Genomic DNA, 18,704 nt, shown 5'->3' with positions numbered 1-18,704 from the left:
CTTTCAGTGAGTGTGTGGAAATTATCTGCATTCCTTCCTGGAAACTTTTAAGTGATGTTTGTTAAATGGGGTGTCTGCCAGCTCCAGTAAAATGAATTACATCTGCCGAGGGAGTAATCCAGCCCCAGACATCGCAGACAGCTTCCAGAAGTCTAATCAGTACATTAGACAAGTAACAAAGATAAAGGGAACAGCTAATTTTTGGACGCATTCGTGCATATTGCAGCAAGGGATGTTGGTCTGTCAAGGTGTTAACCAACTATATGGTCTTTCACTGACATCGAGATGTTGGACAAGAAGTGGCCCAAAGTTCATAGTTTTTAGTTACTACCCGTTATGCTGCTGGCTGTTAGGGCAGCGATGAAGGAGCTCCATCTCTGTCTGTCCATATCTTTGCACACAGATAAAGAAGAACTCTTCATTGCTATTTCCGTAACACTTTTGTTTGACAGTCAGGGTTGTTAGCCCTGAGCTGAACCCCCTAACCTGGAGGACCGGTGGACCACTCTTAGTCTGGCCTCTACCCTTTGACCTGTTTTGCATGGGTGACCCTACCAAGAGCCAAAGCCCTGACTCCAGCCAACAGAGCTCTCCCGGTCATTGAGGCACGCAAGCCTCCAATCCCAATGACAAGGTTATGGTCCTCTTGGAGGAAAGTTGAAAGTGCGTTTCTTATCAAATTATGTACGTACGCTATATGAAACCCTGGGACGCGTCTCCTTATGGGCAGCCGCAGAACAAAGAAACCCAACACCCAGTGTGCAGGGGGAAAAAAAACAGCAAATCATGCAAACAGCAAAAGTAAGGAAACCGCGGAAGTTCAGAGAAGAGAGTCCACAGATGCGAAGCCGGTCATCACTGCAGCCGATCCAGCAGCCCGTAAGTAAACCTCGCGGAGCAATATGCCCAGAGGACGATGCTGATTTTACCTGGGGGGGGGCGTGGTTGGTAAACTTTGTGAAGTTCATTGTCACGTGCCGGTAAAGTGCCATGAGAAGGTTGCTGTATAGCGGTGTCACGGGCCCCTGGGTCTCTTTAGCCAGAGAGCAGTGAATCTATGGAATTCTTTGCCACAAGTGACTGTGGGGGCCAAGTCTTTATGTATACTTAAGGCAGAGATTGATAGATTCTTGATTGGTCGGGGCATGAAGGGATACGGGGAGAAGGCAGGAGATTGGGGCAGAGAAGAAAATTGGATCAGCCTTGATGAAATGGCAGAGCAGATGAGCCAGATGTTCTAATTGTGCTCCTATATCTCATGGTCTTATGGGGACGTTACACTTGGGTACAGCACAGTAACAGGCCTTTACTGTATAATGAGCCCGCGCCACCCAGTAAAACTATGTGACCAATTAACCTACTAACCTGTAGCTCTCTGGAATGCAGGAGGAAACAGGAACACCTGGGCGTAACCCACGCCGTCACGGTGAGAGCATACATACAAAATCCTTACAGGCAGTGGCCGGAACTGAACCTGGGTCGCCAACGCCGCAACAGCGTTACGCTAACCACTGCGCCACCGTGCTACCCGCTGAGATGCAGCTGATAAGTGACAAGTCCTAATCCACACAAATAAACCTGGTGGCCTCCCCGGAGTAAGCGTCATGCGAAATGGATCTTGCAAGCAGGATGTAATTAGATCAGAATGTATCATCCCCCACTGCTGTCAGACTTCTGAATCAATCACACCCGCTTCCCGTGCTTTTCTTAGTTCAGCCTCTCCCAGTTGTTTCACACTCTTCACTTTAGAATTTCTTATTTGTGACACAAATAAGAATCAACAAACTCATTCGTAAGGCCAGTGATGTTGTGGGGATGGAACCGGACTATCTGATGGTGGTGTCTGAAAAGAGGATGCTGTCCAAGTTGCATGCCATCTTGGTCAATGTCTCCCATCCACTACATAATGTACTGGTTGGGCACAGGAGTACATTCAGCCAGAGACTCATTCCACCGAGATGCAACACAGAGCGTCATAGGAAGTCATTCCTGCCTGTGGCCATCAAACTTTACAACTCCTCCCTTGGAGGGTCAGACACCCTGAGCCAATAGGCTGGTCCTGGACTTATTTCATAATTTACTGGCATAATTTACATATTATTATTTAACTATTTATGGTTTTATTAGTATTTATTATTTATGGTGCAACTGTAACGAAAACCAATTTCCCCCGGGATCAATAAAGTGTGACTATGAATATGAGTAAATCAGTCTGCACTGCGATCTTTGCTCCACGCTACTGATTTGTTACACTGTCTATTCTGTAAGATTCATACAAACAAGGTGCTTCATCATGCCCTGGGGTGTAGCCTAGTGGTAAGCACAACACTTTATAATACCGGTGACCCAGGTTCAGTTCCCGCCCCTGCCAGTAAGGAATTTGTATGTACTCACCCTGACCGCGTGGGCTTCTCCAATTTCCTCCCACAGTCCAAAGACCCACTAGTTGCTGGGTTAATTGGTCATTGTAAATTATCCCATGATTAGGCTGGGGCTAAATTGTTGGTTGCCGTGTGGAGCGGCTCGAAGGACCAAAGAGCCCATTTCACACTGTGTCTCAATAAATAAATAAATATGAAAATCAATCAAAATCAATTTTGTTGTGATGTTCTCCTGTGTATTTACATAATAGTGATTTGATACTAGTTACAGTTAAACAGCAAAGATAATTATATTAGTTATAGTCTTCAGCTTCCACCTATCAGAGATATTTATCAGGAGCTCTGAGTATGCTGGGCCCTTAGTATTGTCAATGATCCCTCCAAGTCGTCCAACAATCTCTTTGACCCCCTGCCATCAGCATCAGGACAAGAGCTGTTAGGGTGGGAAATTGCTTCTTCCCCTACACTATTAGGCTTCTGAACTTCTAGCCGTTACTCATATCTCATCACGTATGAAGCGGTAGTAGTGTATGCCCATGAGGAGGTCTGCAGGTGCTGGAAATCCAGGGCAACACACACAAAATGCTGGAGGAACTCAGCAGGTCAGGCAGCATCTATGGAAATCAATAAACTGTTGACGTTTTGGGCCGAGACCCTTCAACTTGACTTTGATTCCCATTCCAATATGTCGGTCCATGTACCGCCATGATGAGACCACTCTCAGGGTGGAGGAACAACACCTCATATTCCATCTAGGTGGCCTCCAATCAGATGGCATGAACATTGATTGCTTTCATTTCTTTTAATTTCTTCCCCTTCCCCCTCCCCTCTTTATTCTATTTCCCATTCCGGCTCCTCTCTTAACTCTTCTCCTCACCTGCCTATCACCTCCCCCTGGTTCCCCTCCTCCTTCCCTATCTCTCATGGATCATTTGCCTTTCCTATCAGATGCTTTCTTCTTCAGCCCTTTATCTCTTCCACCTATCACCTCCCAGGTTCTTACTTCAACCCTCCCGCCCCACCCAACCACCTTTCCCCTGACCTGTTTTCACCTATCACCTACCAGCTTGTACTTCTCCCATTCTGCACCCCCCATTTTATTCTGGCTTTTATTCCCTTCCTTTCCAGTTCTGATGAAGGCTTTGGACTGAAACGTTGACTGTTTATTCCCTTCCATAGATGCTGCCTGACCTGCTGAGTTCCTCCAGCATTTTGTGTGAGTTCCTCAAAATTCTTAGCATCTGCTGAATCTCTTGTGTTTATCACAAATACAATACTGTGCAAAAGTCTTAGGCACATATACAAAGCTTGGGTGTCAAAAACCTTTGCATAGTACTATAGTAATTTTATGTATTGTGTGGGAATGTGGCCAAGGCATTGGACTAGCAATCTGAAGGTCGTGAGTTCGAGCCCCAGCCGAGGCAACGTGTTGTGTCCTTGAGCAAGGCACTTAATCACACAGTGCTCTGCGATGACACTGGAGCCAAGCTGTATCTGCCCTTGCCCTTCCCTTGGACAACATCGGTGTTGTGGAGAGGGGAGACTTGCAGCATGGGCAACTGCTGGTCTTCCATATAACCTTGCTCAGGCCTGCGCCCTGGAGAGTGAAGACTTTCCAGGCGCAGATTCATGGTCTCGCAAGACTAACGGATACCTTTATTATGTATTGCACTGTACTGCTGCAAAAAAAAACACATTTCATGACATATGTGAGTGATGATAAACCTGATTCTGATATGGGTCTCCGTTGTGGACTGAGAGTGGGAAGGGGACAGGGAGAGGGGAATCATGGTTGGGAAAAGGAGAAGGGAGAAGGAAGGGAGCAGGAAGCACCAGAGAGACATTCTGTAATGATCAATAAACTAATTGTTTGGAATCAGATGACCTTGCCACATGTCTCAGGGCTGGGTATGTCACCCCCCCCCCACTGCCTCTGGCACTCCTTCTCTGCCGCCTGACCCATTCCCCTTCCACGGCACACCCCCCTTCGCCATTCCCGCCAGATTTACAAACTTGCTGTCCGCTCCATGTTGGTAAATATAGTATGCAAAAGTCTTAGGCAACTGAGCTATCGATCTATCTATATATATATATATAGGCATCTGTTAGTCTCATGAGACCATGGATTTGCACCTTGAAAGGTTTCCAGGGCGCAGGCCTGGGCAAGGTTGTATGGAAGACCAGCAGTTGCCCATGCTGCAAGTCTCCCCTCTCCATGCCACCGATGTTGTCCAAGGGAAGGGTATTAGGACCCATACAGCTTGGCACCAGTGTCGTCACGGAGCACTGTGTGATTAAGTGCCTTGCTCAAGGACTCACACATCAAGGCTCGAACTAGCCACCTTTGAATCACTAGACGAATGCCTTAACCACTTGGCCACGTGCCAACAATATATATATATATATATATATATATATGCACCTAAGACTTTTGCACAGTAATGTAAATGATGGTTATGGATATCAAACAAATGAAACGTCTGTGCACAGGGAGCAACTAGTTTTGCTGATATGTCTCTAACTGGATGTCACTGTGAGGCTGGAAGTGAATCACTTGGCCAGCCACTGGGAAACTGTATCACTTTGTGGCAAACAGAACAGACAACTTATTCACGGATGGCCTTCATGAATTAAATAAACCTAATTAGCCATTCCCCTGTGGATAGAATGGATTATTTATTCTGGTAAAAATAAGTTTTGATTCCTTATTGCTGATCTCCCAGGCATGAACTTCAAACGGAATGGGATTTGGTAGCAGGTTATAATTAGACCAGCGTGTACATATCATTCCCCGCTCCTTCCTTACTGCTTTCAGACTTCTGAACCAGGTGGAAACGAGTGTAGTTGCTATCACGAAGGGGAAGGAGCTTAGGAAGCTGAAAGGTCTAAAGATACAGTAAATAAGTCACTTGGACCAGATGGACTGCACTCCAGGGTTCCGAACAAGGTATCTAAAGAGATTGTGGAGGGATTAGTAATGCTCCTTCAAAATCATTAGACTCTAGATTGGTTCCTGAGGACTGGAGAATGCAAATGTCACGCTGCTCTTTAAGAAAGGAGGGTGGCAAAAGACAATAAGTTATAAACCAGTTAGCCTGATTTCAGTGGTTGATAAGGTATTGGAGTCCATTATTAAGGATGAGGATTGGGGGTTCTTGGAGGCACATGATAAAAAAGGCCAAAGTTAGCATGACTTCTTTAAGGGGAAATCTTGCCTGATAAATCTGTTGGGATTCATTGAAGAAGTAAAGGGCAGGATAGACAAAGGGGAGTCAGTAGATGTTGTATACTTGGGTTTTCAGGAGGCCTTTGACAAGGTGCCACACATGAAGCTGCTTAACAAGATAAGAGTACATGGTATTACAGGAGAAGCACTAACATGGGTAGAAGACTGACGGATTGGAAGAAAGCAAAGAATGGGAATAAAGGGGATCTTTTTTTGGTTGTCTGCTGTTGACTAGTGGTGTTCTGCAGTGCTGTGATCGCTCCCTTTCACATTATATGCCAATGATCTTGATTATAGAATTGTTGGCTTTCTGGCCGGGTTTGTGGATGATACAAAGATAGGTGGATGGCAGGTAGTGCTGAGGAAGCAGTAACTGCAGAGGGACTTAGGTTAGGGGAATGGGCAAAGAAGTAGTAAATGGAATATAGTTTAGCGAAGTGTATGTTCATGCACTTTGGTAGACGGAATAAAGGTGTAGACTTTTTTCTAAAAGGGAGCAAATATAGAAATCAGAAGTGCAAAGGGATTTAGATTATGAAGACACGTAGTCCTCTTTTATTGTCATTTAGTAATACATGCATTAAGAAATGATACAATATTTCCTCCGGTGTGATATCACAAAACACAGGACAGACCAAGACTGAAAAACTGACAAAACCACATAATTATAACATATAGTTATAACAGTGCAACAATACCATAACTTGATGAAGAAGTCCGTGAGCACAGTAAAGTTCAAAGTCTCTCGAAAGTCCCACATCTCACGCAGATGGGAGAAGGAAGAAAAACTCCCCCTGCCATGCCAACCACAGTCCGACTCTGAGTCACCTGAAAACTTCGAGCTCTGATCGGCTGTCCAACCCCGAGTACTGAGCACCATCTCTGTCCGAACGATTCGACCTCCTTCTTGGTCGCCAAAAGCAGGCAAGGCCGGGGATTTTGAGGCCTACCCTCCAAAAGATTCCCGACCACGCGGTAACGACAGCAGCGAACGGGCGTTTCAGGAATTTCTCCAGATGTTCTTCTGTGCTCTCACGTCCATTCTCCATCAAATCAGAATTGTCCACGGCCCCTATTTAACAGATACGATATCATTTTTCACCAGAAGGCTGCGCACGCGCAGGCGCACCGCCATCTTCTCCTCCCGCCTCCTTGTGCAGGATTCCTTAAAGGTTAACTTGCAGGTTGAGTTGGTGGTAAGGAAGGAAAGCACAATGTTAGCATACATTTCAAGAGGACTAGAATATAAAAGCAAGGATGTAATGATGATGTGGTAGAAGGCATTGGTCATACTGCACTTGGAGTACTGTGAGCAGTTTTGGGCCCTTTTCTAAGAAAGGATGTGCTGTTATTGGAGAAGGCCCAGAGGAGGTTCACAAGAATTATCGTGGGACTGAAATGGTTAATGTATGAGGAACATTGGATGGGTCTGGAATTTAGAAGAATGAGGGGGGACCTCATTGAAACCTGCTGAATATTGAAAGGCCCAGAAATAGTGGACGTGGAGAGGATGTTTTTAATGGTGAAAGATTCTAGAACCTGAGGGCACAGCTTCAGAATAGAAGGACCTTGAATTAGAACAGAGAAACAGAGGAATTTCTTTAGCAAGCGGACAGTGAATCTGCGGAGGCTAAGTCATTGGGTATATCTAAAGAGGAGGTTGATAGGTTCTTGACTAGTAAGGGCATCGAAGGTTACTGGGATGTCTGGCTACATAACTCACCCTAAACCAATGATCTATTGATAGTTCTCAGAAGCAAGCCACTTAACCAAATCCACAACAGGCTCAGTAGAATGTTTATAACAGAGGATTGGAGATAATTCCTTCACATAATCTGGGGGAACTTAAAGTCAAGTCGTTGAGTAATTCAGAAATAAACAGCTTCTCTCAATAATGAAGCTACCATTGCCAAATTTACCGATGTCCTGCAGGGAAGACAAACTGCAAATGCTGGAGGAACTCAGCAGGTCAGGCAGCACCTATGGAAAAGAGTAAACAGTCGACGTTTCGGGTCAAGACCCTTCATCAGGACTGGAGAGGAAAGAGAGAAGTCAGAGTATGAAGGTGGGGGGAAGAGAGGAAGAAGTACAAGGGGGCAGGTAATAGGTGAAACTGGGATTGGGGGAAGGGGCTGCGAGGGAAGTTGATAGGTGAAAGAGGTAAAGGACTGGAGAAGGGGGACTCTGATAGGAGAGGGTAGAAGATCATGTAAGAAAGGGAAGGAGGAGGAGCACTAGAAGGGGGCGATGGGGAGGTAAGGAGATAAGAGAGAGATGGAAACAGGAATGGGAATGGTGAAGTGGGGGCAATTACTGAATGTACAAGAAATCAATGTTCATGCCATCAGGTTGGAGGCTACCCAGACCCGTAAGGTGTTGCTCGTCCAGCCTGAGTGTGGCTTCACCATGGCAGCAGAGGCCGTGGACTGACATGTCTGATTGGGAGGCAGAGAGCAATGGACAGCCGACGCTGTGGTTCAAACTGAAAGACAGAGGGGAGAGATGGCCAGCACAGCGAGGTGGAGGGAAGGGGTGGAGCAAGAGCTGGTCGATCTGGGCAAGGAGGGACGAGAAGTGAGGGGTGGAGGAGGAGAGGGAAATGTATCAGAAGCTGGGAGGTGATAGCTGGAGGGGATGACTAAGGGCTGCAGATGACAGAACATGATAGGAGATGAAGGTGGAGGACGGGATAAAGTGAGGGAGGTAGGGAGGGAAATCGGAGTGCAGATGAAGGACAGAAGGGCCTATGTGAAGGGAAAGAAGCTGGGCAATCTGTCTTCCTTACCCAGTCTGGCCTTTATGAGCCTGCTGATCCCAGCAATATATTTAATATAATTGTCTTTGTTGGACCCTGGTTGTTATGTATTTAATATTTCATTAATATTTGAATAATCTTGTAAATATATATTAGTTGATTAAGCTTTCATTTAAATAATTAAATAATGCAAATTGCATAAGCCATCCCACACAATGCATGCATGCCTCACTTAAAGTAAACGTGAACTACCCTCGTGTTTTCAGACTTCCGTGTTTCTTTGAATTAATTTAATGTTTTCAAGTTATAAAAATGAACACTGGTAATTTTGCGATCCAAAGGTTCTTCAGAAGTCAAGGATGAGGCGTAAAACTTGATAGTCATGGGCGTTTGTTAAAATGTTACAAGAATCAGGAAAAATATCGAAGAACAAAGAAATTGCGGTTGTCGTATTCTAATAGCTTATTCAGACTAGATAAAAACCAAAACACTTTATGATATAAAATAACCTATGAAATAACCAGATTGACACATACTGCAGAGAAATTTATAGAAAAATATAGATTCATCTATCTATACTATAAGTTGCTGAAAAGCTCACTGAATAGTTACACATATATGTTGTAGGTGATTATACTGTATAAAATACAAGCAGGCAGCGGAAACGTTAAACTGAACTTCAATGTTCAAAATTCAAAGTAAATTTTATTATCAAAATACCTACCGTATATGTCACTCTGAGATTAATTTTATTGTGGGCATACTCAGCAAATCTATAGAACAGTAACGATAACAGGATCAATGAAGGATCAACCAGAGTGCGGAAGACAACAAACTGTGCAAATGCAAATATAAATAAATAGCAATAAGTAGTGAGAACATGAGATAATGAGATAGAGAGTTCTTAAAGTGAGATCAATAGTTGTGGGAACATTTCAATGATGGTGCAAGTGAGTGCAGTTATCTCCTTCTATTCAAGAGGCTAATGGTTCTTGAACCTGGTGGTGCCAGTCCTGAGGCTTTTGTACCTCCTACCTCATGGCAAGAAGAGAGCATCACCTATATAGTGTGGATCTCTGATAGATGCTGCTTTCTTACGATAATGTTGCATGTAGATGTGCTCAATGGTGGGGAGGGCTTTACCCGTGAATCCACTACCTTTAGTAGGATTTTCTGTACAAGGGCATTGGTGTTTCCATACCAGGCTGTGAGGCAGCCAGTCAATATACTCTCCGCTACACATCTATAGAAGTTAGTCAAAGTTTTAGATGTCATGCCAAAGATCTACAATCTCCTAGAGAAGTAGAGGAGTTGCCGTGCTTTCTTTGCAATTGCACTGCTGTGCTGGACTTCTGAAATAGTAACGCCCAGGAATTTAAAGTGACTAATCCCCTCCGTTACCAGGTTCAGATATGGCCCAAGTGCAGAGTGAGACACACTGAAGCAGGTTGATTGTTCACAGATTTTAATACAAACAGTGTTAAAGGGAATATAAACAATAAACGCAAGGCCAAACAAGGCCGTTAACTAAAACTCTCAAGAGGAAAACGAAGCCAACACTGTGGCTGAAAAGAACATCTAAACATTAAACAAATGCCGCTAATCTTCGGAGTCAGTTGACTTGAAAGTCCAATATCTCAGGGATGGCCGAATGCAAAACAACAGCAAAGCATTGTTATGCGCTGTCCAAGTCTCGACAAGCACCACGATGACAAGTATGGAGTTAAATACTATCTCGATTAAATAATAATTAACTGACACATGAAAATTCACAAGCACAATTCCCGAATCCGTGGCTGTGACAGCCCCCTTACTAACTCTGAATCTCTGATGAAGACTGGCTCGTGGACCTCTGGTTTCCCTTTCCTGAAGTCTATAATCAGTTCCCTGGTCTTGCTGATACTGAATGAGAAGCTGTTGTTATGACACCACTCAGCCAGATCTTCAATCTCCCTCCTATATGCGGATTCATCATCACCTATCAGAAAAATAACGATTTTGCACTCCAGTCCATCACCATTAACAGAATGAAAAGTTGGAGGGTGGGGAAGGAGGATAGCTGGAAGGTGAGAGGTGAAGCCAGGTGGGTGGGAAAGGTAAAGGGCTGGAGAGGAAGGAATTTGATAGGAAAAGAGAGCTGATCATAGCAGAAACGGAAAGAGGAGGCGACGCGGGGCAGGCGATAGGCAGGCAAGAAGAGGTAAAAGGCCAGAGAGGGGAAGGGGAGGAAATTTTTTTTTAACCGGAATGAGAAACCGATGTTCGTGCCATCAGGTTGGAGGCTACCCAGACGGGATATAAGATGTCACTCCTCCACCCCGAGGGTGGCCTCATCTTGACACAAGAGGAGACCGTGGACCCATATGTTGGAATGGGAATGGGAATTAAAAGCTTTGGCCACTGGGAAGTTCCGCTTTTGGTGGATGGAGTGGAGGTGCATGATGAAGCAGTGTCCCAATTTTCCAGCTTGTGTTTCCTTCTTCCATTCATGGCAGAAGAAAGGTGCAAAGGTGGAAAATAGGAATCTACCTGTAGCATGCAGCAAGTATGTCCTGATGAAGGGTTGCAGTCTGAAAATTTAACTTTATACTCCCTTCCATAGATGCTGCCTGACTTGCTGAGTTCCTCCACCATTTTGTGCATGTTGCTCTGGATTTCCAACATCTGGTGAAACTCTTGTGTTTATTATTTACTGCCCGCTCTGCCTTTGTTTTTCACTCATTCGGCTGAAAACATTCCTTGTGTCCTTAATTAAACAGGTGGATGGTTCCCCTGGTCACCATTTCCATGTACTTGGCTGGGTCAGTGTAGCTGTACCACAAGATCCAACACTGGCCTCTCCAATGGGGTAAGTTCAATATTTGCACAGTAGTTCCAACTCTATGGGTAAACAAATTTGTTTGACTGAGGTGGAATGTTATCCCAAAAATGCGCTCAGTACTGTTTGGTAATGTTGCAATTTCTCTTGTCCTGAGCTGTTTTGAGCCACTGACATTAAAACCCCTCAATACCCACATCCTCTCTCAAAACAATCGCCTCTGTCAGGAGCCACATACACAAATGCCAGAGGAACTCAGCAGGTCAGACAGCATCTATGGAGGGAAGAAGCTGTCGAGGCTTTGGGACGAGAGCCTTCAACAGGGCTGGAAAGGAAGGGTGGGGTAGAAGTTAGAACAAGGAGGTGAGGAGTACAAGTTGTCGGGGGGGGGAGATAGGTGGATGGGGGAGGTGGGATGATGTGAGAAGGTGGGAGATGAAGGGCTGAAGAAGAAGGAATCTGATAGGAGAGGACAGTGGACCATGGGAGAAAGGGAAGGAAGTGGGGAACCAGGGGGAGCTAATGTGAAGTTCATGAGGGTGAGGGAGGTGAAGGGAACAGGTAAGAGGGCCACCAGAATAGGGGTTAAGCAAAAAAAAGGTGTGGCGGTTGGGTAGGATAACAGAGAATAGTTGTTACCCAGAAGCTACAGAAATTGGTGTTCATACCATTACGTTGGAAACTACCCTGACAGACATGAAGTATTGCCTCTCAAATCTCATTGCGGTAGTAGAGGAGGTCATAGACAGACATGTCAGTGTGGCAGTGGGAAGTCAAATTGAAACGGGTAGCCACCAGGAGATCCTGGCTGTTGTAGCAGACAGAGTGAAGGTGCTTGATGAATTGATCCCCCAATCTGCACTGGGTCTCCATTTTGGAAGTTGGCTTTGGCAATGGCAATTCTTCTTTTTATTTCTACTTTACTTCTAGCATCTTGTGATATAAAACTACCAAGGTAATTAAAGCTGGTCTTTTGTTCAATCTCTTGGTTACTGATGTACAATTGGCAGATGGGAGTATCCTGCTGTATTGATATTAGCATACATTTGTTTTTTTACAGTTGATGGCTAGACTAAAATCTGCACTTGTTTGTACTACCTTATCTAGGAGAATTTGTAGGTCTTCTGCAGCACTTGATATTAGGGTGGTATCGTCTGCATATCTTATATTGTTGATGTTAACACCTTCAATTTTTACCCCATCTAGGTCTTCTATTTCTCTGAGAATCATTTCACTTCAGTATATAATTATTGTAATTCAGATTTCTTTTTCTACATTTATCATGTATTGCACTTCACTGCTGCCGCAAAGTTAATAAATTTCACGACACATGCCGGTGATATTAAACCTGATTCTGATTCTGTCCTTTACCCCCTTACGGCCCATATACATTATATTCTCCTCCTTCCCTGCAGCTTTTATCATTACGTTCACCCTCCCCCATTCTCAATTCCTCCATCTCCGCCGTATCTGTTATCAGGAGGAGGCACTCCATTGCCGAAATTTTGAGATGTCCTCCTCCAAAGAGTGGGGTTTCCCTTCCGCTAGCACTGATGCCGTCCTCACCTGCATCTCCTCCATTTCCCACACATCCTCCTGCCACCATAACAGGAATAGGGTTAGATAGATAGATAGATAGACAGATAGATAGATAGATATATTTTATTGATCCTGAGGGAAATTGGGTTTCGTTACAGCCGCACCAACCAAGAATAGAGCATAAATATAGCAATACAAAAACCACAAACAATCAAACAACAATATGCAAACTATGCCAGATGGAAAATAAGTCCAGGACCAGCCTATTGGCTCAGGGTGTCTGACCCTCCACGGGAGGAGCTGCAAGTTCGATGGCCACAGGCAGGAACGACCTCCCGTGCCGCCAGGTGTTGTATCTCGGTGGAATGTGGCCGAAGTCCAACAGTAAAAAATTCAGTATCTGGTCCACAAACACGTTCCTCGATCGTAATATGACCCGGATTGCACCATCTGTTGTTAACCAGAACAGTAAGCACCAAACTCCTTTACGCTTACTGCTCTCAGTGCACTTCCGGTCAGCCGGAACAGTCTGGAAGCCGTCCATGGAGCAGTTTTGATCGGGTATGTCCTCGTGCAGCCCCGTTCCAGTGAAACACATAACACTGCACTCCCGAAATGTTCTCTGACATCTGGCTAGCGCTGTGAACTCGTCCATTTTATTACCCACCAAACTCCTCTTCTCCATAAGTCCCTGTTGTCTCGACCCAGTCCTCTTTCCTCGACTTTGTGATCCCCCTCTGCATCCTCTGTGTGTTTTCCTCCAGATTTCAACAGGGGTGTCCGCCGCTCTGCTCACTAAACCGGCCGGCATTAGCGCAAGCAGCTGGTCCCTGTAATGAACAATGTGACCATGCTTCTGTCCTGTGTGTCGGGATGTAACTATTTCCAGCACTAAAAACCCAAATAAAACTCCCTTTGGGCTTACCTACCACTCCACAAGCCTCTGTATCCAGCACATCATACCCTGTAAATACTGCCTTCTACAACGAGATTCTACCACTAAGCACATCTTGTCCTTTGCTGTCTCTCCGAGAAATAGGGAGGTAGTGCCCAGGGGTTCATGGACCACTCAGAAATCTGATGGCAGAGGGGAAGAAGCTGGTCCTGAAATGTTTAGGGTGGGTCTTTAAACTCTTGTACCTCCTCCCTGATGGTAGTGATGGGAAGACGGCATGCTCTGGCTGATGCAGGTCCTTAATGATGGATGCTGCCTTCTTGAAGATGGTGGGGAGGATTGTGCCCATGATAGATCTAGCTGGGTTTACACCTCTCTGAATCTTCTCGCTTGGAAGCACCAATGCCCTTGAACGGAAAATCCTACCAAGTAGTAGATACGGCCCAGTCCATCACGGATAAATCCCTCCCAACCATTGAGCACATCTACATGAAACATTGTCACAGGAAAGCAGCATCCCCACCACCGCCCGTGCTCTTTTCTCGCTGCTGCCATCAGGTAGAAGGTACAAGAGCCTCAAGATTCACACCACCAGGTTCAGGAACAATTACTACCCCTCAGCCATCAGGCTTTAGAACCAAAGGGGATAACTTCATTTAACTTCATCACTGAAATGTTCCCACAACCAATGGATTCACTTTCAAGTACTCTCCATTTTATGTTCTCAATATGTATTGCTTATTGATTTATTATTATTGTTTCTTCTCTTTGTACTTGCACAGCTTGTTGTCTTCTGCACTCTGGTTGAACGCCCTGGTTGGGTGGTCTTTCACTGATTCTTTTATGCTTGTTATTCTATAAATTTATTGAGTATGCCCACAAGAAAATGAATCTCAGGGCTGCCTATGATGACATATATGTACTTTGATAATGAAGTTTACTTTGAACTTTGACCTTTGATCCAGTGCATTGGTGCCTCATCACAAGTGATGATGCAACCACTCAGAAAACTCTTCACAGTTCCTCTGTAGAAGTCTGCTGGAGTCCTTGATGTCGTGCCAAATCTCCTCAAATTCCTGATGAATTGTAGCCATGGTATGCCTCCATCATGATTACATTAGTATGCAAGGCCCAGGATAGGTCCTCTGAGATATTGACCCTAAGGAACTTGAAACTACTCATTCTTTCCACCACTGACCCCTCAGTGAGGATTGGTATGTGTTCTCCCAACTTCCCCTTCCTAAAGTCCACTGTCCTTTTAAATTCCCCGAGTATATTCTTGCCCTCTTCATGCTCAGATCCTTTAATATACTTCACAACTGATGTAGCCTTCTCATTTTTTCACAACCAGAGTCTCCTAGACATTTGAAAAATAAATTAATCAGCTGTAAATAAGGAATTTAACTGCACCCTGGTGTATATGACAATCATCGTCCCCATCATTATGTGCCATGTCATTACATGGGTGATCATTGTCCATGACAATGATTGTTCTTGGCAAATGTTTTCTACAGAAGTGGTTTGCCATTGTCTTCTTGTCTGGGCAGTGTCTTTATAAGAGGGGTGACCCCAGCCATTATCAATACTCTTCAGAGATTGTCTGCCTGGCATCAGTGGTCACATAACCAGGATCTGAGGTATGCACCAGCTGCTCATATGACCATCCACCACCTGCTCCCGTGGCTTTTCATGACCCTGATCAGGAGACCAAGCAGGTGCTGCACCTTGCCCAAGGGTGACCTGCAGGCTAGCGGAGGGAAGGAGCTCCTTACACCTCCTTTGGTAGAGATGTGTCTCCACACTACTACCAATATATGACAATGAACTAGTCTAACCTGCTCTTGTGGTGATGTGCCCCGTCATTGACCATACTTACATGAAGTGTTGTCACAAGAAACAGCATCCATCATCAAGGACCCCACCATCCAGACCATTCTCTTCACGCTGCTACCATCGAGCAGGAGGTACAGGAGCTCTAGGTTCCACACTACCAGCTTTATGAACAGTTATTACCTAAATCAAAGTTCAAATTAAATTATTATGAAAATACTTAGACAGTATGTCACCATATACAACCCTGAGATTCATTTTCTTGCGGGCATACTCAGTAAATCCACAAAACATAACTGAATCAATGAAAGACTGCCCCCTAAAGGACGGACAAACAACCAACGTGCAAAAGACATCAAACTGTGCAGATATAAAAAACAGATAATAATAATAAATAAACAAGCAATAAGTATCGAGAACTGTAATGAGTTCTTTAGGCTCGAGAGTGTTGGGCTCCAAAGTTTTTAGAGCACAAACACCTGAATGGGTTCATTGTTGGTTAACTACAGTCATTAATCATTAAGAGTTCTTTATGTTTTTCTCGAGTGATTTGCCCTTTGTAATGTGGTCTCCTGGTGCTTTTTGTTTAACTTGTTAAGTTTATTTTAATAGGCTCAGGGATTCCGTGTTACATGTATTATTTAAGCGGACGTCCAATTAGCGCTAATCGCGGGGTCCTAGTTTTGAGAATGTTGCTTCTCGCGGTGTTGTTTGGTCAAGCCACTGATGTTCTTCTGGGATTATTATGAATAGACTCTCATCACCATTTGTACATCAAGACACCGTCTTTCCTCTGCACTTGAATTCTGATGTTGCCAGTGCACAGAACATGACATGAATAGTCCTTGAAAGTGATCATAAGTTGTGGGAACATTTCAGTGATGGGGCAAGTGAGGTTGAGTGAAGTTATCCCCTTTGGTTCAAGAGCCTGATGTTTGAGGGGTAATAACTGTTCCTGAACCTGGTGGTGCGGGTCCTGAGGCTCCCATACCTTCTTCCTGATGGCAGCAGTGGGAAGAGAGCATGTCTTGGGTTCAGAATCTTGAACCAGTGTGGATAACTTCACTCATCACAACTCTGAACTGTTTCTCTGACCTACAGACTCACTCTTGAGCAACTTCTACAACTCACATATTCTCAGCATTTTTTATTGCACAGTTTGTTTTCTTTTGCACATTGGTTGTATGTCAGGTTTTTAAATAAATTCTGTTGTATTTCTTTATTTTTCCTGTGAATTCCTGCAAGAAAGTGAATCTCAAGGTAGTATATAGTAACATACATATATACACTTTGATAATAAATTCACTTTGAACTTTGAACTTTGAAGTGGACAATTGGCATCTTGCATTACTCGTTCGCATCACCAGAGGTCAGTCATAGCTCCAGAAATTGCAGCATATAAATTATACACTCCATTATCTGATTAATTTAGTTTAAAAAAAATTTTGGGCATCCCACAAGGAGATTTGTTGAACAATCCTTGTTCAACGCCAACTGCTTCCTGTAGCTCTAATCCTGCCTTACACTCCAGGTTCTGATATAAAATGTAATTAATGGACGAGGGAAGATTATGTTCATTAGGTGGACTGCAGTGGTTAGAGAGATCAGGAAAGTTGGTCTAAATCTATGCTTTGAAAGCAGCTACAGCCTGTTCTGATGTAACATGACTTTCTACAATGCAAAATATCTGAGGAAAGTAATCCTATTACAACAAATCTACTTGTACTCTCTCCCATGTTCCTGTTGTGAATTGTGTGTGTCCGTTACTGAGGAACACTAAAATTGGTTGCATCCACACAGTCCTCCCACTAGGTCCCCTTGCCTCACTGTTCCCACCTACCCACCCTACCTCCTGTATTTGGTTCCGTGCTCTGCCTTTGTCTCTATCAGATTCCACCATCTCCAGCCCTTTGTCACCTCCACCTATCACCTCCCAGTTTCTGTTCTTCCCTCCTCCATCTGCCTAGAAACCCGACCCCACCCTATTGCCCACCATCTCTTCCCCTCATCTCTTTGTACTGGCTATCTCCCATCGATCTGTCAGTCTACAAGGATCTTGAGCCGAAACGTTGACTGTCCATTTCCCGCCACAGAGGCTGCCTGACCCACTGAGCTCCCCCACCATCTTGTTCACCGACTAATAACAATTTACTCCTCTAACAGCTGCATCTAGCAGGTCACAGGGTGAGAGTCTGAATGAGAACTTAAGAACATTAGAAATGGATCAATCAAGACACGGGCCCTCGCACCTGCCGCCATTCAATAAGGTGATGACTAATCAGATCTTAGAACCATAGAACCATAGCACAGAACTACAGCACAGAAAACAGGCCATTCAGCCCTTCTAGTCTGTGCCAAAACTTTATTCCGCTAGTCCCATTGACCTGCATCCAATCTATAACCCTGCAGACCTCTCCCATCCATGTACCTATCCAATTTATTCTTAAAACTTACGAGTGAGCCCGCATTTACCACATCAGATGGCAGCTCGTTCCACACTCCCACCACTCTCTGAGTGAAGAAGTTCCCCCTAATCTCTGGACTAGAAGGCCCAAATCCTCGGCTTTGCTTGTTTCGGCGGCCGAGGCGAGGTTGAAGGCACTCGGCAGAGGATGGCACTCGGGAGGCTGTATCGGAGGGGCTGGTCGGAGGCTCGAAGTTTTCGGATGGACGGACTCAGTGTCGACTGTGGTCGGCTGCTTCCAAGGTATCAGCAAGTTGTCGGTGCCTGGAGGTTTATGGCAGGGAGTTTCTCCCTTTTGCCGCCTGCTATCGGGGACTCGGGAGTCAATCGGGACTTGAGACTTTTTTTTACCATGCCCATGGTCTGTTCTTCATCAAATTGTGGTATTGCTTTTCACTGCTGTAACTATATGTTATAATTATGTGGTTCTGTCAGTGTTAGTCTTTGGTTTGTCCTGTTTTTCTGTGATATCACTCTGGTGGAACATTGTATCATTTCTTAATGCATGCATTTCTAAATGACAGTAAACGAGGACTGAGTGTTCTCATAATCTAATCTAATGTTCCCCCTAAACCTTTCCCCTTTCACCCTAAAGCCATGTCCTCTCGTATTTATCTCTCCTAATTTAAGTGGAAAGAGCCTATTCTCATTTACTCTGTCTATACCCGTCATAATTTTGTAAACTCTATCAAATCCCCCTCATTCTTCTATGCTCCAAGGAATAAAGTCCTAACCCGTTCAATCTTTCCCTGTAACTCAACTCCTGAAGACCCGGCAACATCTTAGTAAATCTTCT

This window comes from Mobula birostris, chromosome 11, assembly GCF_030028105.1.
Source record: "Mobula birostris isolate sMobBir1 chromosome 11, sMobBir1.hap1, whole genome shotgun sequence".
NCBI lineage: Eukaryota > Metazoa > Chordata > Chondrichthyes > Myliobatiformes > Myliobatidae > Mobula > Mobula birostris.
The sequence above is the reverse complement of the archived record's forward strand: the minus strand, read 5'-3'. Positions refer to the sequence as shown.